We start from the raw sequence: 21,538 nt of genomic DNA on the forward strand, positions 1-21,538 counted from the left end.
AGAGAGCCATTGGCTCCCTCCCTGTCAGTCACTCACTCTTGTGGCCGCACTTCCTGCGGTCACAAGAGGCCGCGCTCTCCCTCTAGCGCCCGACGTCACTGGAGCGTCGGCGCGAGGGTGAGGGGAGTGCAGCCTCTTGTGACTGCAGGAAGTGCGGCCACAGGAGGGAAGAGAAGAGGAACGCGAGGACCCAGGTGAGTAACAGTGTTTGTTTTTTTCAATGTTATATGGGAGGGGGAGCACATATACTATGGGGGAGCACAGGGGGCTATATACTATGGGGGGCACAGGGGGCTATATACTATGGGGGAGAACAGGGGTCTATATACTATGGGGGAGCACAGGGAGCTATATACTATGGGGGAGCACAGGGGAGTTATATACTATGGGGGGGCACAGGGGGCTATATACTATGGGGGAGAACAGGGGGCTATATACTATGGGGGAGCACAGGGGAGCTATATACTATTGGGGAGCACAGGGGGCTATATACTATGGGGGAGAACAGGGGGCTATATACTATGGGGGAGCACAGGGGGCTATATACTATGGGGGAGCACAGGGGGCTATATACTATGGGGGAGGACAGGGGGCTATATACTATAGGGGAGCACAGGGGGGCTATATACTATGGGGGAGAACGGGGGCTATATACTATTGGGGAGCACAGGGGGCTATATACTATGGGGGAGCACAGGGGAGCTATATACTATGGGGGAGCACAGGGGGCTATATACTATGGGGAGCACAGGGGAGCTATATACTATTGGGGAGCACAGGGGGCTATATACTATGGGGGAGCACAGGGGGCTATATACTATGGGGGAGAACAGGGGTCTATATACTATGGGGGAGCATAGGGGACTATATACTACTGGGGAGCACAGGGGTCTATATACTATGGGGAGCACAGGGAAGCTATATACTATGGGGGAGCACAGGGGAGCTATATACTACTGGGGAGCACAGGGGAGCTATATACTACTGGGGAGCACAGGGGGCTATATACTATGGGGGAGCACAGGGGGCTATATACTATGGGGGAGCACAGGGGAGCTATATACTACTGGGGAGCACAGGGGAGCTATATACTACTGGGGAGCACAGGGGGCTATATACTACTGGGGAGCACAGGGGTCTATATACTATGGGGAGCACAGGGAAGCTATATACTATGGGGGAGCACAGGGGGCTATATACTATGGGGGAGCACAGGGGGCTATATACTATGGGGGAGCACAGGGGTGCTATATACTACTGGGGAGCACAGGGGAGCTATATACTATGGGGGAGGACAGGGGGCTATATACTATGGGGGAGCACAGGGGAGCTATATACTATGGGGGAGCACAGGGGGCTATATACTATGGGGGAGGACAGGGGGCTATATACTATTGGGGAGCACAGGGGAGCTATATACTATGGGGGAGCACAGGGGACTATATACTACTGGGGAGCACAGGGGTCTATATACTATGGGGAGCACAGGGGGTCTATATACTATGGGGAGCACAGGGGAGCTATATACTATGGGGGAGCACAGGGGAGCTATATACTACTTGGGAGCACAGGGGACTATATACTACTGGGGAGCACAGGGGTCTATATACTATGGGGAGCACAGGGAAGCTATATACTATGGGGGAGCACAGGGGAGCTATATACTACTGGGGAGCACAGGGGAGCTATATACTACTGGGGAGCACAGGGGGCTATATACTACTGGGGAGCACAGGGGGCTATATACTATGGGGGAGCACAGGGGGCTATATACTATGGGGGAGCACAGGGGAGCTATATACTATGGGGGAGCACAGGGGACTATATACTACTGGGGAGCACAGGGGTCTATATACTATGGGGAGCACAGGGAAGCTATATACTATGGGGGAGCACAGGGGAGCTATATATTACTGGGGAGCACAGGGGAGCTATATACTACTGGGGAGCACAGGGGGCTATATACTATGGGGGAGCACAGGGGGCTATATACTATGGGGGAGCACAGGGGAGCTATATACTATTGTGGGAGAGCACAGGGGGGGCTATATACTACTGGGGAGAGTGCACAGGGGGGCTATATACTAATGGGGGAGCGCACAGGAGGGCTGTATATAACTGGAGGAGCACATGAGGGGCTATATACTACAGGGACACCTTAAAACTATGGAGGCACAGAGGGGTGTAACTATGTAGGGGCACGGAGGGGTGTAACTACTATATAGGGGTACAGGGGACCTAACTACTGTATGTGTTGGAGCCTAAAATATTTGTCTGGCAGATTCTGGAGAGAAGATTCACAGCCAGGGGAAGACTTCAAGGTGGCCCAGGCTGGATGGAGAGAAAAAGAAAAGGTGACAGACTCTGATTGGAGAAGACGCCCCCGGTGAGTCACTGGATGTAACTGCACTCTGTTATAGGATTGTAGTGTTAGGGGTCATGATGTGGCGGTATTATGTAATGGTATCATTGGTAATATCTTTCTGTTTTGTTTAGTGCAGTTTTTATGTAATATATAATCACTGTATGGTGGAAATAGTGTTATAAGGTAACTACTGTATGTATTGGGGCTCTTGATACAGTGTGGGGGCAAATTCAGTACATTATACAATGTGCCGAAAGGGAAGGGGGGGCCCACTCTTGAGGGCTGTGCACTGGGCCCACCAATGTATTAAAACGGCCCTGCATCTGTATACAGTCTCCTGGAGAGATGGCATATATACATCTGTATACAGTCTCCTGGAGAGATGGGATATATACATCTGTCTGTATACAGTCTCCTGGAGAGGGGATATATATATATCTGTCTGTATACAGTCTCCTGGAGAGGGGATATATATATATATATATATATATATATATATATATATATATATCTGTCTGTATACAGCCTCCTGGAGAGGGGATATATATATATATATATATATATATATATCTGTCTGTATACAGTCTCCTGGAGAGATGGCATATATACATCTGTATACAGTCTCCTGGAGAGATGGCATATATACATCTGTATACAGTCTCCTGGAGAGATGGGATATATACATCTGTCTGTATACAGTCTCCTGGAGAGATGGGATATATACATCTGTCTGTATACAGTCTCCTGGAGAGATGGGATATATACATCTGTCTGTATACAGTCTCCTGGAGAGATGGCATATATACATCTGTATACAGTCTCCTGGAGAGATGGGATATATACATCTGTCTGTATACAGTCTCCTGGAGAGATGGCATATATACATCTGTATACAGTCTCCTGGAGAGATGGGATATATACGTCTGTCTGTATACAGTCTCCTGGAGAGTTGGGATATATACATCTGTCCGTATACAGTCTCCTGGAGAGATGGGATATATATATATCTGTATACAGTCTCCTGGAGAGATGGGATATATACATCTGTCTGTATACAGTCTCCTGGAGAGATGGGATATATACATCTGTCCGTATACAGTCTCCTGGAGAGATGGGATATATACATCTGTCTGTATACAGTCTCCTGGAGAGATGGGATATATATACATCTGTATACAGTCTCCTGGAGAGGGGATATATACATCTGTCTGTATACAGTCTCCTGGAGAGGGGATATATACATCTGTCTGTATACAGTCTCCTGGAGAGGGGATATATACATCTGTCTGTATACAGTCTCCTGGAGAGATGGGATATATATATCTGTATACAGTCTCCTGGAGAGATGGGATATATACATCTGTCTGTATACAGTCTCCTGGAGAGATGGGATATATACATCTGTCCGTATACAGTCTCCTGGAGAGATGGCATATATACATCTGTCTGTATACAGTCTCCTGGAGAGATGGGATATATACATCTGTCTGTATAGAGTCTCCTGGAGAGATGGGATATATACATCTGTCCGTATACAGTCTCCTGGAGAGATGGGATATATACATCTGTCTGTATACAGTCTCCTGGAGAGATGGGATATATATATATCTGTATACAGTCTCCTGGAGAGATGGGATATATACATCTGTCCGTATACAGTCTCCTGGAGAGATGGGATATATATATATCTGTATACAGTCTCCTGGAGAGATGGGATATATACATCTGTCTGTATACAGTCTCCTGGAGAGATGGGATATATACATCTGTCCGTATACAGTCTCCTGGAGAGATGGGATATATACATCTGTATACAGTCTCCTGGAGAGGGGATATATACATCTGTCTGTATACAGTCTCCTGGAGAGGGGATATATACATCTGTCTGTATACAGTCTCCTGGAGAGATGGGATATATACATCTGTCTGTATACAGTCTCCTGGAGAGGGGATATATACAGCTGTCTCTATACAGTCTCCTGGAGAGGGGATATATACATCTGTCTCTATACAGTCTCCTGGAGAGGGGATATATACATCTGTATACAGTCATGGCCAAAAGATTTGAGAATGATACAAATATAAATTTTTACAAAGTCTACTGCTTCAGTTTTTAAAATGGCAATTTTCATATACTCCAGAGTGTTATAAAGAGTGATCAGCTTAACAGCAATTACTTGCAAAGTCAATATTTGCCTAGAAATAAACTTTATCCCCCAAAACACTTTTCAACATGATTGCAGCCCTGCCCTAAAAGGACCAGCTAACATCGTTTCAGTGATTGCTCCATTAACACAGGTGTGGGGGTTGATGAGGACAGGGCTGGAGATCAATCTGTCATGATTAAGTAAGAATGACACCACTGGACACTTTAAAAGGAGGCTGCTGCTTGGCATCATTGTTTCTCTTCTGTTAACCATGGTTATCGCTAAAGAAACACATGCAGTCATTATGGCACTGCAATTTCTACCAACAACTAAGAAATTTATTCATCCCTATACAAGACCCACACCTTATTTCCTTGATAAACCCACCTTACTGCCAACATTAGCAGGAGGAAACGCGTTGGAAGAACAAGTGTGACGTCTTTTTGATTGAACTTTTTCATGACGATATAGTCTGGTGTTAAAGGGGTTATCCAGCGCTGCAAGAACATGGCCGCTTTCTTCCAGAGACAGCATGACTCTTGTCTCCAGTTCAGGTGCAGTTTGCAATTCAGCTCCATTCACCTAAATAGAAATGGGTTACAAAACCCCACCCAAACTGGAGACAAGAGAGGGGCTGTCTCTGGAAGAAAGTGGCCATTTTTGTGTAGCGCTGGATAACCCCTTTAATATCCACATGTAGGCATTGAGTGGTAAATGAACTGACGCCACAAGTGCTCTTCAGTGCACAATCTGTATCTTTTGATGCTACATTGTACCCGCCACCCCATTATTTGCTGTAAATCAATGAATTATCGAGACTTACCGTATACATTTGTATTGACCTTATCTTGTCTGCTCTATACATATGTATTTATTGTGTCTTATTGCTCCAGCATAGGGACAGCACCCTTGCATCTGGAGTTTGGGCACGCCCACACCAGGGGGCTTTGAATTTAGTGTAGGTAGGGACTTCGTAGTCCTCTGTATATATGTAAATAAATCTGTATGTCTGTATATTTGTATGTTTACTTCATCTTCGTTTGTATTGAATTTGTCTGCACATGACGAAGAAAGGCCATACAGTTTTCCTTATTTACACAATTCTTGATGGTTCGAGCAGCATGAAAGTGATGACACATTCCTTATAAAAACAGTGGTACCTCGGTTTAAGAGTAACTTGGATTGAGGGCGTTTTGCAAGAGGAGCTCACAGTTTTTCAAAATTGTAACTTGGTTTGGTTTAAAAGCTCCCTGTGCTGGGTTGGAGGAGGAGTAGGGGAGGGGCATGGTCTGCATAGCGGGGTCTACAGCCCTGTACTCTGACCCAGCAAGTCTTTCTCACCTTCCAAATCATAGCAGATCCACTTCAGACTGAGGCTTGCATCAGGGGACGGGACTGTGGAGATAATCCCTTTATAGATGTAACCCCTCTATGTGCCCACATATGCCCTGCTTATTCCTTCATGCTCCCTGGAGTCTCTATTAGCCCTTGTGTTTCCTATCCTCTCCATTCCTGTTATAATGTGCCTGCACTTACACTCAGCTATACACACTGCTGCTATAATGTGCTTGCACTCACACTCAGCTATACACACTGCTGCTATAATTTGCCTGCACTCACACTCAGCTATACACACGGCTGTATAAAATAAGTTTCTGTCACTGTCCTGCATAGCGCTGTGATTCTCATTATGGGGATCTGCAGCTCCATCCTGTATCTACAAACTCCTGCTGTTTTTTTCAGGTTTATGCAGTTACTATACATTATACACCACATGCTGGTTGCTATACTGTACAATAACTTTTATTAACACATATTTAGCCATTTTTAAATGTTTGTTTTAGGCTATGTTCATACTTTGTAAGAGACCGGCCGTTCCGTGACCCGGCCGGGTCACTGAATGGCTGGTCTCTGCTAAGATCATCCCGGCCAGATGATCTTTATGGTTGTAGTGTTCTGATGCGGGCGCATCAGCACGCGCCCACATCAGAACTCCCCATAGGACACAATGAAGCAAGCGGCCAGAGCCGATCGCTTCATTGTGTGAACTGACAGGGTTTCCTACGGCCGCAATTCACTGAATTGCGTCCGCAGAAAACTGACATGTCAGTTCTTTGCGGCCCGGCATGGAATCCCGGCCCGGAGCGTATACAATGTGTATGCGATCCAGCCGGGATCCCATAAAGGTATAGGCAATGTTTCAAGCTGCATAAAGTACGGCCGTTGTTGCCGATGGCAACAATGGCCGTACTTTTACGTAGTGTGAACATAGCCTTACATGTTATTCAGAATAAAAAAATCATTATTTTTGGGGTGTGGAAACAATTTTCTGCATTTCAATGATTTATTTGAAAATTTGCTTTAACCGTGGATTTGGATTACAAGCACGGTCCTGGAACGAATTATGCTCGTAATCCAAGGCACCGCTGTATTTTTATTTCTCATAAATAAAAATTCTGGTGCATCTTCTTTTGGAATTCTGCCGTCTATCCTTCTTCTTTTATTCCTTTCAGCTTCACAATATCCAGGGTCTTACTTCTGTCTGGGAAATCCTCTCAGCGTGGAGCCACCATGGTAATGATACCTCTGGTTTATATCATACAGTTATGGGCACCTAGGATGTGTATATGCCCTTTTATCATTATCATAATTATTATTATTTTCAAAGCTAATGTACCACTTCACGTAATAAATGTTTTTCTATATAACCTGGTCGGCACCGGCATGTAGATCTCTGTTCATTTTTTCAAACCGCCACCCGGTTTCCGCCACGTGCACCAGTTTCTTGATATGCAACTATACCCTTTTGGTGCACTGGAGGAGGGCCCGAGTCTCCCAGTTCACAGATATCCCCTTGGTGATGCATCACCAAGGAGAGGAGTTATCAGTGGTAGTGGGGGTGTCGGGCCCTCATCCAGTGTATCAGGCGATTTTTTGAAAGATGAATGGTGCCACCAGGCTCTGCATCGGCTTCATGCAGGTTATATTTTAAGGGTACAAACTCACTGGGCTATGCTCCCATGACTGGTGTTTAGTATGTTCCTACCACCAGCATTGCAATGTCAGACATAGGAACAGAGCTCAGTATTGGCTGCTATACAGTATTAGGTGTGTCCTGTAAAAATTGATTTAATGCAAGATAAAGATTGATTTAATGCAAAGCACTGTGTGTGTGTGTGTGTGTGTACAAGTTAAAATAATGTCCGTTGTTCATGCAACACCAGCCGCAAAAAATAGACATGATCATTATTTGTACGGCTGCTGGAAAACAACAGCCATTGTTCGGGGCACTGTGTGATTGCCCACAGTTTGCATTAACTTAAATCACAGAGAGAAAAGAACGGCCGTGCTTTTAAATAAAAAGAACGGACGTTGTTTTCTGTACGTCGTGTGAACATAGCCAAAGTTGTAATTGTTTTCTTTTTCTGGTTATCTAATGTCACAAAGTTAATTGTATTAAAAAAAAAATCAATAAAACTTAGAATTTAAAAAAATAAATTGCCAGAGGGGGAGTGCGGGGAGAGGTGGTTTAGTCGGGCAGCAGAGCTGAGCATGTAAGGTGTTAAATAGGAGGCCAGAGAGGAGGATGTTGCAGTAGTCCAGGTAACATGATGAGGGCAAGGAGCACAGATTATTAGCCTGAGGTTAACAGATCTGTGGCCGCTTTGGCTGGAGGAGTCACTGTGTAGTAGGCGGCAGATTGGAGGTGACTGACAAATGAGTTGGATGAGAGGTTGGAGAACAGTTCAGACATGTTGTTTGAGAAGTTTTGCTGAACCAGGAAGATAGGTAATGGAATGGTTATTGTTTACACGAAGAAGGAAAGGTCATAACTGTAACAAATCTATTTTCTTCCTTTCCTTCCTATAACTATTACATTATTACCAAAATAACAGAACAAAAGGAAACCCTGTAATAGTGCTGACACACATCACAAAACACCTGTCACTGACTAACCACATCCTCTGAACAGAACTTTCACTAAACTTTACAAAGTCACTCTTCATTGTAGATGAAACTTCTTAATAGCCAGCAATGACACTGAAAGTTATGTATTAGAAACATTCTGCTATGTCTTCAGTTCTAGACAAGATCTATAGAAGCCTCAGAAAGACATCATGCTCACAATGTTACCATAGTTATAGGAGGGAATTCAAGGTCCTGCACCATTTTTGCTATATATTTGGATCAGATTTTTTCAGTATTTGTGCAACAATTTGCTACTTTATAGGACACAACTCCCCTGACATCAGTTTTGAAGTGAACCTGATGGGTAAGCTACATATATATATCTACCATGATCAGCTGGATGTAAATCTATGAATTGCGACAATTTAATTTAGGTGCTACATTATGCTATTGCTGAGAAGTACAATCCTGCTGTCAGCCAATCCCTTATTTTGCAAGATAAGGTTAATTTATAAACATCAATGACACAATGTAATAATAAACTAGAGAATGTTCATGAAGAAGAATCCACATGTCACATTCACAGCAGGGGACAGAGCGTATGGTATGGTGGCTTTCAGCCACTAGGGGTAGCTCATCACAGCACACTCGCACAACAGGGACAGAGTACAGTATGACGGCCTCCGGCCACCAGGGGGAGCTCACCACAGTACACTCTTACAGCACAGCAGGGACAGAGTATGGTATGGCAGCTTTCAGCCACCAGGGAGAGCTCACCACAGCACACTCGCACAACAGGGACAGAGTACAGTATGATGGCCTCCAGCCACCAGGGGGAGCTCACCACAGTACACTCTTACAGCACAGCAGGGAAAGAGTACGGTATGGCGGCTTCCAGCCACCAGGGGAGCTCACCACAGCAACACACTCGCACACCAGGGGCAGAGTACAGTATGAAGGCCTCCAGCCACCAGGGGGAGCTCACTACAGTACACTCTTACAGCACAGCAGGGACAGAGTACGGTATGGCGGCTTGCAGCCACCAGGGGAGCTCACCACAGCAGCACACTCGAACAGCACAGCAGGAACAGAGTACGGTATGATGACTTATGGCCACCAGGGGGAGCTAACCACAATACACTCATACAGCACAGCAGGGACAGCGTATGGTATGGCGGCTGGCAGTGGGATAACGGCAAACTGTGTCCAGCTCTACATCTGGCGACGGGCCTCTTGATGCCTTGCTTGCACATTTGCCAGTGATGGCTGCTTGAAGGACCATCGGGCTTGGTGGCAGGTAATAGTTTTCATGTTCTGCATGCAGCTGCTCTGCAATTGACGATGAAGGTAGGGGACAATGGTGGTGGGCTAAAAAGAATTACAGCTGCATGCCCATGTGTTCTGTTCGGCAGGCATGCTTCCAAACAAAAACTTTGCAAGGTCTTACTTTCAGGGAAGGCCTTATATTTAACAATTTATGGCAAATTGTGCACTATTTGGTCTTTGTGCCAACCAGGGTTTCATACATATCATAATGACTTGGTTCTGTCATTGTCTTTGAATATCAACAGTTTTATTTTCGATACAGGCAAATCATTTCAACAGGCGGTTGTTGACTTCCGTTCTTGAGGCTATTTGTTCATTGAAAACAATAAGCTCCAAATAGATTTCTGCCACATTTTCACCAGTGATCACACACCACATAGGGAAATCATTGAAAAAAAAAATCACATAAATAATGGGTAGCCATGATATTGGATATAATAGTTACAATAAAAGGAAAATATACGTTTTTATTCACTTCACAGAACAAAGGTATTAGGACATTTGTAGACTTTCTACAACCAAGCCCCCATTAGATTAATGAATGACCCCCACCGGTCACGTTATCCATGCTCCAAAGCATATCAAATACTACAGCCCCACCCTTAGAGTAAACCCATTAACCAGACCACCGCTCTATACTACTAGAGCAATGTATTTTTTCATATTGTCATCCACATTCATGGGAAGTCATTAGTCATAGTCTTATTGCTAAAAAGCTGAAAGAAAAGGAGGTAAAAGAGTAACCAAAAGTCCGTAAATAATTATTGATTTATTGGCTTCCATCTTGACTGAGATTAATGCAGATGTATATGTCAGGATACTTTAGCTATTTTTTTGCAATAGTAAAAACCAACATATTCCACAGCACTCCATAGTCAGGGGAGCAGTACACATGTAATATGACTAATGGAAATAAAAGGAGAGATTACAGTCTCATAGGGTTAGAGCAGTGACTTAATAGACATAAAGTGAGTTTATTCTCCAGTAGACCGGTCCCTTGTATATGCAATGGTGACTATTAGTGAAGCTGTAGGGACCCATCACCCCGTCAGTGTCTGTGCCAATATATAGATATTACTGTGAGACCATGAAGATTTCATAGCATGTAAAATGATATTTGTCATCGGGTCAGGTTCATGGGGACCATGAGCTGTAGCTGTAATAAAGTTATATGACTTGAGCACATTAGTTGTCAAGGCAGCTGCAAATGTTAGAAACGGGTTTAATGGTGCTAGGAGACGTCCTGAAGGGGAGAGCTGGAGGATGTAATGAGCGAGGATGACCACTCTAGGTTATTGGTCAAGCAAAGTGCATGGTTGTGATGGTAGACAGAGATGAGGGACATATATAAAAGTATATTAGATGTCCATAATGGTTAAAGCAGCAAATGCTCAGAGAGTCCTTGGCACCACTGAGAATTGTAAAAGTAGTATACAGCACTCTTATGTTGCAAAGTCAAGAAGAAGAAATATAGATAAGTACACGTCTGTGATCCTGAAAATTCATTCCAATGGGTCGTCTCTTAAAGAGTACTTTAAAAGTCCTACTTAGTGATTGACAACCTTCCCTGTACATAGATGGTAATATAATTTTAGGTATATATCAGTTTGTTTAGGTCTTAAACATGGTGCCTGAAGACTGTACTGAGGTTTCAATGTGAATGCTTTACATGGTCCTGGAGCAAAGGATGGAAGGAGAAGGTGAGTTTTTTCCTTCATCAATGGTGGATCCTGTGTTACTCTGATGATAATAAGACCAACACTGCCCCCAGTATACAAAGCTCGGCAGAAACTAGGATAGAGATTCACTTCATAAATGGATAATCTATAGTAGAAACCACCTAAATAACATGACTACTATACCATAAAGACTTGTTTTAGATAATATATCTAACAGTGTAAACTGGTTATGTCCAGTGGATTCTGTAACAGATATGGAGGAGACAGGTAGTGGAGGTCACTCTGGAGTCTGACTTTATCAATTCACAAGGTGAACACCAAATGGAAATCAGCATAAGGATTTATCTACCAGGGCAAATCAACAAGATAGAAGGAAATGCATTTAGTATTATCAAATAATTAGATAGCGGTGAGAAAACAGACTGTTACTCAGTATCTGGGAGATTGTATTAGTACAGTGTAACAATAGAAATCTATAAGCCTTGTGTGTGCTCTCACTCTCTCTCTGTTGTCTGTCTCATATTCTGAGTACACATGAACATTGGACTGGGTATAGTCATGTAACCCATCAGGAGAACATTCCATTTATGTGCAGGTACATTGCTACAATATTTTCACCCACCCTCCAAAAATCTTATCATTTAGATTAGAATATGAGAATATTTTTATTTAAAGGGGAACTGTCACAGATATGTATATATCCGTGCTGACAGTTTCCCATTGCCGATCACATGACCAGTGCATACATACCTTCCACGCTGATCTGTAATACAGCCTGGCCTTAAAAACAGGCCCAGGCCTGATTTACAGCTGCAGGAGGCGGGTGGCGGCATTTTGACATGATGAAGATACAGCATTGGCCAGAGAGCGGGGCGGGACAGACGCAGACAGTGTCAAAGGCACATTTCTGTGACACAGCGTCATCACCGAGCGACCTAGTTCCGCTGGATCCCGTTTGCTGCCTGCTCCTGCTCTGGTTGTACTGTCCGGTACTTTATTCCTCCGATCCACTGCGGCTCCCTGCCCCATCCGGACCTCCACCACCATCAGGCAGACTTACAATGCCAGGCTGCTCATCTTTGCTGCATCCATCAACACAGACTCCTAGATAAAGGTGTCACCACTGAAACGTCGGAAACTTTTGTCTGTGATTTCACTTGTTACTTAATAAAAATGTGCACAAGAGCACTTGCATTCATACCTAAAAGCAATTTCTCTTTGATTACTGACCATCCAGTGGATCACTTTGATCATAGTACCTTACCTTTCCTACTGTTAATTTACACCAGTGCTACTCCTGACGCTGTCAGCTAAAGAATATTTTTTAGGACCAGGCTGGGTCACAGAGTAGCAAAGAAGGTATGTATGCACTGCTCATGTGATCGGCAATGGGAAACTGGCAGCAAGCATATATGCATATCCGTGCTGCCTGTTTTCCTTTAATGACTAAGGTTGTTTATTCTTTTTTTTTTTTTTTTTTGAGCCAACGTCAGAATTGGATCCAGCAGAGGAGAGAAAGACTCAATATTTCCCTTTCAAATTCATTTCCTCTAGATTTCCTTTTAAAGGGATTATGCAGCGCTACAAAAACATGCCCACTTTTCCCCCTCTCTTGTCTCCAGATTGGGTGGGGTTTCAAGCTCAGTTCTATTGAAGTAAATGGAGCTTAATTGCAAACCACACCTGAGCTGGAGACAAGAGAGGAGGGAAAGTGGATTGTAGCGCTGGATAACCCCTTTAAATCTGGCCCCAAAAAAAAGAAACTGGTGTTTTTCCAACAAAAATTCCTATAAGGAGGCTACAACAGAAACCCAACGTATAACACATGTTAACACTTCTTGACAACAAACTTCCTTTCCATCATAGACACATAGATCAGTATTGTCAAATTGCTAAAGCTGCCCATACATCCTCAATAGATGCCAGCCAAATGTGAAGGGGATTATTCCTAACTCCCCCATAAACATGTATAGCCAGGTTAATAGAAAGAGATAAACCACTGTCAGACTCCTCCAGCAGCTGGATAATAGAGCAGGATAATATGGGGACATCCCCATACACAATACTTACTTGGGTCCCATGGAAATCAGCAGGTTCAGTAGACTTTCTACAAATATTGCCACTTTAAGGCTATATTCACATAAAGTATTTCCGTCAGTCTTTTGGTCAGCCTTTCTTCATCCAAAATCAGGAGTGGAACTGACAGGGCAAAATTATAATGGAAAGATTTGAACTGGTTTTGGTTGAAAAAAAGACAGAAATGTGTGAACATAGCCGAAAGTTCCCCATATACCTTAGACTTTAGACGCCCAAGAATGCCATCAATCTAAGGTGTATGGGGCCGTTCCGAGCAACTACCGACAGATAATGTTGGTGGTGATAGTGGTCAACCTCTTTGTTCCGAGAGAGATAAGCCACAGCGAGTGGGGTTGGGGTGCTGGTGAGGGTTTCAACAAACATTTAGTATGCACCCTCCATTTTCAATTAGGTGCCCTCCAAGTTGGCAGGTTTGGTAGACTTCTCACTACTGTGTATACATTAGGGACCTTTATCTTGACACAGACCCACCAAATATAGAGCCTTTTTTTTTTTCTTCCAACACACATCCAGACATTCTAGGCTTTCCATACCACCAAAAAACATCTAAAATGTCTTTCCTGCTGCCACATATAGAGGCCTTGTGGGGCAGCACAAAATGCATATGGCATTATCTCTGTATATTTGTGCCCCTATTTACAATGCTAAAGGTAATTAAAATTTCTATTTCTCTTGTGAATCAATTACATGGTTCAGAGAGTAAATGGTTCCTGCATGATGAATCTAACCTACTGATAGCCCCCTATGGCGCCCGGGACACTGAAGAGTAAGGTATGTGTCTTACCTTCCTCCTCAGCTCTGGTCCCACGCTGTTAGTCTAGGTAAACTCCACTTCGGGGCACTCTGCCCCCACCATTGATTATCATTAGAGGGGGAGGCTGGATGACGCGGCAGTGCTCCTAAGGGTGCTTCAGAGTGGAGTTTACCCCGACTAACAGCATGGGACAGGTGCTGAGGACGAAGGTAAGACACAAACCTTCCTCCTCAGTGTCCCGGGCGCTAGAGGGGGCTATCAGCAGGTTAGATTCATCTAACCGGTTAATAGTTCCCCCTTAATAACAAGATAATCTGCAAATGAACCTGTTTATATATGAATATGCATAAGGAGGAGGCCATATGAGCCAGAGGCCAGGGAATTCCCCCAGTGCACCAAACAGATTCATTTGCATATTCTCTTTTTTATCAAAATACTAAAAAACGGTATGGTGGCCAAAAATAAGAAGAGCAGCACCAGAATCACCAACTATCCAGCTACGGGTATCCATCAGCAGGTTCATATGTACAATCCTGCTGATGATTTTCCTTTAACAATCTGTAAATTACTTCATAGCCCTTGTTATGTGAAGGTGGCCATACACATCTTCTATAACTGTCAGCGAACCATCCAGTTATTTCTGGATGGAAAGCTGTGAATGATACTATACTATTAATCAATTTTCTATTAACGTCTATGAGAGTTATGCAAACTGTGTAATACAGTCAGCTTGGCTGTTCTCCGCAGCCCAACCATCCCAGGCGACCTTGTTCTTGAGAAAAGTGCAGGTCTTAGAGATGGCACCCATGTCTGTATACTGTGGATATGGGACCCATGTCTCAGATGGGGATTCCCCCAGCGTGGGGAAGTAAAATGTTGCAGCGCAGGAAAGCTGGTTAATAATGTGCAACAAGCTTTTTATTTAGTTTCATTATAACAGTCCTATACAGACATTTGTGGCTTTCTAAGCATTTCTAGATGCTGTTCAAAACATGCAATAAAAAAGAAATGTGAAAATCATAACTAACTCCATGATAACCGCATTCCACAAATTCCCAGAGAAATTAATCTTGCACAATAAAATCTTGTACAAGTTTCCAATACTGACAGGTACATTAGAGAACATGCAAATCTCTACCTACACAATGCCAGCCAGAATGAGAGATGCAAATTCCGGTGCGTAATGTCTTTTATTGACACCCACACAGAGTGACACATAAAATACTCTGACACCCTATACATGCAAAACAATCATCTAGCGCTCCATAAATCCTTAGTGATCCCTCATTAATCTTACTTCTGAAGTATACAGTATATTAGAATGCTAATCTAATACACAATATATTATATTTATTTTGGATTTATATTAGGCCACATTCACATCAACTCTGATCAGTGATTGCTGCCCCCTGACAGACCTGTATAACCAATCCCTGCTAACAGGAGATGCTCCTGAGGATTGGGGAACGGCCAATGTTATACAAGAAGGGGAGTAGACAAGAGCCCAGTAACTACAGGCCATATTGATCACTTTTTATTAATTCTTTTATTTTATATAAAATGTAACAAAAATATCAACATTCCCGACAAAATCACAAAATTCTTTTACTGCTTTTTATTTATGCTGTTTACTGTGCGGGAACAACACATGCTATGATATATACGTTAATATATTTATTTATTTTAGTATTTTTATGTGTTCTATTTATAAAATGGCAACTTTTAGTGGGGGAGGAATTTTGACATTTTTTTCCTTACACTTTTTAAGTTCCCCTAGGGGACTATAACATGCATGCATTACATTTACTAACACTGATCACTGCTTTGCCATAGCATAGCATTGATCTATGTTATCTGTGATCATTGCATAGAGGCTGCCTGTGGGAGACTCTATGCAATCATTGCCCATCTGACTGCACAGAGGAAAATAAGAGACCTCTGGTAGTCAGTTAAAATTATCAGGACCCTGTAAATACAATGCAGGGGCCCCGTTCAGACAGTGACAGGAGCAAAGCTCCTGCCACTGACATTTAAATGCAGCATTAAATTGGTAATGGCGGACGGCTGCAGTGGCCCGTCATTAACAGTGAAGACCCAGCTGTTGGTAGCAGCCAGTCCTTACTCTCTGTAAAGTGAGCTCAGCTCCTGATAGCGCCCCCGCAGACCATGACATACAAGTATGCCATGTGTCATCTAGGCCATGACTTTCATGACATACATTTACATCCATTGTTGTTAAGGGGTTAAAGTTGTACTATCACATGGATTTACAGAGTACCTTTCATAGTGTCATAAACCCTAAAAGAGTACCAGATAAGTATTTTAGCCAGTTTGGGGTACCTTTGCCAAAAAAGGTACCCATCCCTCCATTCTTTGTGCCTGGAATACCAGGAGCCATTGTACCTCACAAGGATGAAAATATGTGATCTTTGCCCGTCCACTTCTGAGCACAAACTACCTGAGATATGCACAGGGCAAAGTTTACATAGTGAAAGTTTATCATAACAAGACATAGTGGATCTATGACAGTTGTTATAGCACTGCGAGATAATACCAGGCCTGGGAATCCCTCCAGTCACCTAACAACAAACATGGATATCCAGCCTATGTGCCTCACTGGCTCTGCTAGTTCTGATTTCCCCTGGTGTGAGGGATTTGTTGGTTCTCTTATTTATTATTACGTCCTTACATTATTACTTACATTTCCTTCAGGAGATTTTCAGAGGCAAAGTAATCATGTAAAACACATAGAACAACAAGGATTTAGACGTTAGTTTAATTAAAGGGGTACTCTGAAATGCTTTCAAATTAGCCTGTGTCAAAAGTTATGCAGATTTGTAAAATACTTCTATTTAAATCTCAAGTCTTTCAGTACTTATCAGCTGCTGTATGTCCTGCAGGATGTGGTGTATTCTTTCCAGTCTGACACAGTGCTCTCTGCTGCCCCCTCTGTCTATATCAGGAACTGCCCAGAGCTAGAGAGGTTTTTATGGTGATTTGCTGCTGCTCTGGACATAGCTATATTAGGATATGATAAAATATCACCCATGAAATTGTGTATCTAGGGGTATTCTGTAATAATTTACCTTTATGACCAGCGCTGTGGGTTGTACATACAGGTTACATACGGTAGAAGTCTCTCTTATATATCAACCTATTACTGCTGAGCTCCTGCTAGTTGTTGAATAAATCATGTTATAATGGATCATTCAGCGGTAAGATTTGATGTCAATCAAAATCAAATGAGACATGGCAGATCTTGTATTATGTCTTGTTCTGTATGGTTGTGACCATATCTATCTGTAATCTGGCTGGACTGTATGATCACTGATGCTGAGCTCAGAACCACTCTCTATATACTGTAGGTCACGCAGATATAAATACCTGAGCACCATGGCAGTGTTATCTCCCTGCACTCAGTATCAGTGCTTTAACCCTTTGTATGCTGACACAGATCCAACGCCAGAACGCATAACAAATATTTGTTTAACTGTTTCATGTCCAGAGTACAGGACTGAACACTTATCAATAGTTTATGCGTTTTAAGCTGGAGGTACGCAATACATAAATCAGGAGAGCCCAACACTTCTGACATCTAATGTATATGGTCCCAACTCTCCCCCAAAGGCAGATACCAGAGGCCATAAGGATCAGGCATGTCGATTTAAAGCTAATCTTTTTGTCCAGTAGAAAATAAGCAGCCCTCAGAGACATCCCCTCTCCCTATCGAGAACACGTGCACACTTTTGCAGAGTGTTCATATATGTGGTGGGATCCAGACAGATAGGGGTTGAAGAGCAAGCCTTCAGCCAACAGCTAATATGTATGGCCAGCATTGTGTGGTTCAAGAGATCACAGAACTAATATTTCTATATATTAAAATGTGTAGTCAGGTGTGGACATATCTTAAGTTAAAGGAGAAGTCCTACGAAGAGTAAAATCAGCAGGTAGGCGGGGGAAAATAATAAACATGCAAACTCACCCCTCCTCATGCCTCCGCCTCTCCAGGGGCCCTATGCCAGCTGCCAGAGGACATCTGCAGCTGGAAACTGGGTTCGTCACGTACGCGTCTCTCCCAGCAGCAGCGCTATGTACCCGGCTAAGCAATTGCCTGCTCAGCCAGTCAGTGATTGGGGTGGTGTCCTGCTCCAGTCACTGATTGGCTGAGCGGGCAATCACTCAGCCAGGATTGTGACTCTGCATCTAGCAGAGCTGCAGGACTCCGGCTGCGGTGAACGGAACGCCGGAGCGGCACTATGAGGCTCGAGTGGGGGTCGAGTTTACATTTTTTAAAATTTTTACTTCCACCTGCCTGCTGATTTTAGTTTTAGTGGGACTTCTCCTTTAAGGACGCCCAATGCTACCTTTAAAGTAGCTTCCTACTGCATGTAGAATTGTATGGATTAATTTTATGGCTCACAATTACTGATGGATTGGTAGAATGGTGACATGTTAGAACTTGTACTTGGAGTTCCATCATTTGCTGTTGTATGGCGCTGTGTAGAGCCCCCATACCATGCCTCCATGTATTAGGACATGTTCATATCTATTATGGCGCTATTTTTGTGCTATACTATTGGCAAACTGGCAAAACAGTATGCCAATGTATCCCATGTATACCAGTGCCATATCCATTAATTATCATAGACTGAACGTAGTGTAAAGGTGACTACATTATCGACTGTTATTATTTCAACTTGTCTATTTTTTGATGCACCAGCATGCTCCATGGCTGTGATCACAGGTTGTATTATATTGAAGCAGATGTATTATGTGTGGGAAATATTCTATCCTTTTCTCATGTCTTATCTGTACTTATTGCATCACAGGTATGAAGGTATACAAGACTCCACGTGATAGCTATGTAAAATAGAAACTGGACAAACAACATCAGGACTAGAGTTTGGAAGTGATACCAGGGCTGATGCCTCCAGTGATTACAGTTTGAAACATCTATAACTTTGCATTGCAAAAAGATACATTTCTCAGCGCAGTGTAAACAGATGCTAAATACACAAAGAGGCTAAATACTGCCCGGTGTTTTATAATAACAAGCCCAGAAATAGTTATTGCAACCATAGAAGCAAGATATTTGGATCCAACCAGTATCACAAACATTTTTTTAACCCTTTAAGGACGGGGCCAATTTCAATTTTTGCATTTTCGTTTTTTCCTCCTTGTGCTTAAAAGGCCATAGCACTTGCATTTTTTCACCTAGAAACCCACATGAGCCCTTATTTTTTGCTTCACTAATTGTACTTTGCAATGACAGACTGAATTTTTTCATAAAGTACACTGCGAAACCGGAAAATAAATTTAATGTGTGGTGAAATTGAAAAAAAAAAAGCCACATTTCTTTTATTTGAAGGGTATTTTTTTTTACTTCATTTGCCCTGGGGTAAAACTGACTTGTAATATATGTTCCTCAAATTGTTACGATTACAATAATATGTAACATGTATAACTTTTATATTATGTGATGGCTTGTAAAAAATTCAAACCATTGTTAACAAATATATGTTCCTTAAAATAGCTCCATTCCCAGGCTTATAGCGCTTTTATGCTTTGGCCTATGGGGCTGTGTGAGGAGTCATTTTTTGTGCCATGATGTGTTCTTTCTATCGGTACCTTGATTGCGCATATGCGACTTTTTGATCGCTTTTTATTCAAATTTTTCTGGATTTGATGTGATCAAAAATGCGGAATTTTGCACTTTGGGATTTTTTGCGCTTACGCTGTTTACTGTGCGAGATCAGGAATGTGATTAATTAATAGTTCGGGCAATTACGCACGCGGCGATACCAAACATGTTTGTTTATCTATTTATTTTTATTTATAACATGGGAAAAGGGGGGTGATTCAAACTTTTATTAGGGGAGGGGGCTTTTTATTATTAAAGGAAACCTGTCACCCCCCGTGGCTCCTGACCCCCCCCCCCCCCCCCGTTAGATCCCCCTATACTTACCTCATCACGCCGGGTCCCGCTTCCTGAGCCGGTCGGGTGACTGAGATTTCAGCGCCCGAAGCCCGGCACATGCGCTCACAGGAGAGGCCGATGCCCATAGAGAATGACGGAGCATCGGACTCACCATTCATTCTCTATGAGCATCTGACTCTCCTGTGAGCGCGCGCGCCGGGCTTCGGGCGCTGAAATCTCAGTCACCCGACCGGTTCAGGAAGCGGGACCCGATGAGATAAGTATAGGGGGATCTAACGGGGGGTCGGGAGCCTGTCACACCGTCCAGGGTCGCCTAGGGGTTTCTGATAGCACGTGACATGACCATTGATGTCATCAACTCTTCCTTCCATTTTGTGCCGTATACAGCTGTGGCTAATGATTGGCTGTAGTGGTGACCCCTGTAAACAAACCTAACGGAGGAGACCAAAACACTAAAATTGGCCATAAAGCTAAGGAAACATGCTGGTACATCAGCCAGCACGCTTCCTAAACATCCCCCTGTACCCTCTGTCCCATGAACATTCAGCCCGCAAAGTTAGTTTAATAGTCTCCCGCTCTCTGTAAATTACCATGCAAGCAGCCACGGTGGGCGGGTGGCTGGTCAAGCAGTCACGGTGGGCGGGGGCTTTTTCAAGTAGTCACTGGGTCCTGGGCACGGCCCCTCTGGGCATGTTGGAAAGTGGTGCCTGGTGACGTCACTCGGGGGGGGGGGGGGGGTGCGGCGACATCTTTACTATACTGCGCATGCGCAGTACAGTGGGTGTAGCCGCTGCTGTACTACGCCGCGCAGGCGCAGTACAACAGCGTCTTATACGGCTGCACTGCGCATGCGCAGCATAGTAAAGACGTCGGCGTGGGCCGACGTGCAATGCCGGCCCCCCCGAGTGACGTCACCAGGCGCCACTTTCCAACACGCCCAGAGGGGCCCAGGACCCAGTGACTACTTGAAGAAGCCCCCGCCCACCGTGACTACTTGCATGGTAATTTATATAGAGCGTGGGAGACTATTAAACTAACTTTGCGGGCTGAATGTTCATGGGACAGAGGGTACAGGGGGATGTTCAGGAAGCGTGCTGGCTGATGTACCAGCATGTTTCCTTAGCTTTATGGCCAGTTTTTGTGTGATTGGTTTCCTTTAAGGCTATGTTCTGTCTGAGATGTTCAGTCCAGCAGATACTGCAGTACTGGCCAGGTGCACATCACTTAATTGGAAAGCGGGCACTCCAATTAGCCATAGCACACAATGCAAAGTATACACTACGGCCGGGATTCCATAGGGGCTAATTCGATCGGTCGATTCGA

At 43.7% G+C, this 21,538-nt stretch overlaps 1 long non-coding RNA gene across 1 annotated transcript; it reads left to right on the forward strand.

Moving 5' to 3' along the window:
- Positions 1-133: 133 nt before the first annotated feature.
- On the forward strand, positions 134-19,191 carry LOC138797423 (uncharacterized). Its single transcript, XR_011363934.1, has 3 exons — positions 134-194; positions 2,282-2,386; positions 19,107-19,191. It is a non-coding gene; the product is annotated as an uncharacterized lncRNA (long non-coding RNA).
- Positions 19,192-21,538: the final 2,347 nt, after the last annotated feature.

Source organism: Dendropsophus ebraccatus, chromosome 7, assembly GCF_027789765.1.
Source record: "Dendropsophus ebraccatus isolate aDenEbr1 chromosome 7, aDenEbr1.pat, whole genome shotgun sequence".
Lineage (NCBI taxonomy): Eukaryota > Metazoa > Chordata > Amphibia > Anura > Hylidae > Dendropsophus > Dendropsophus ebraccatus.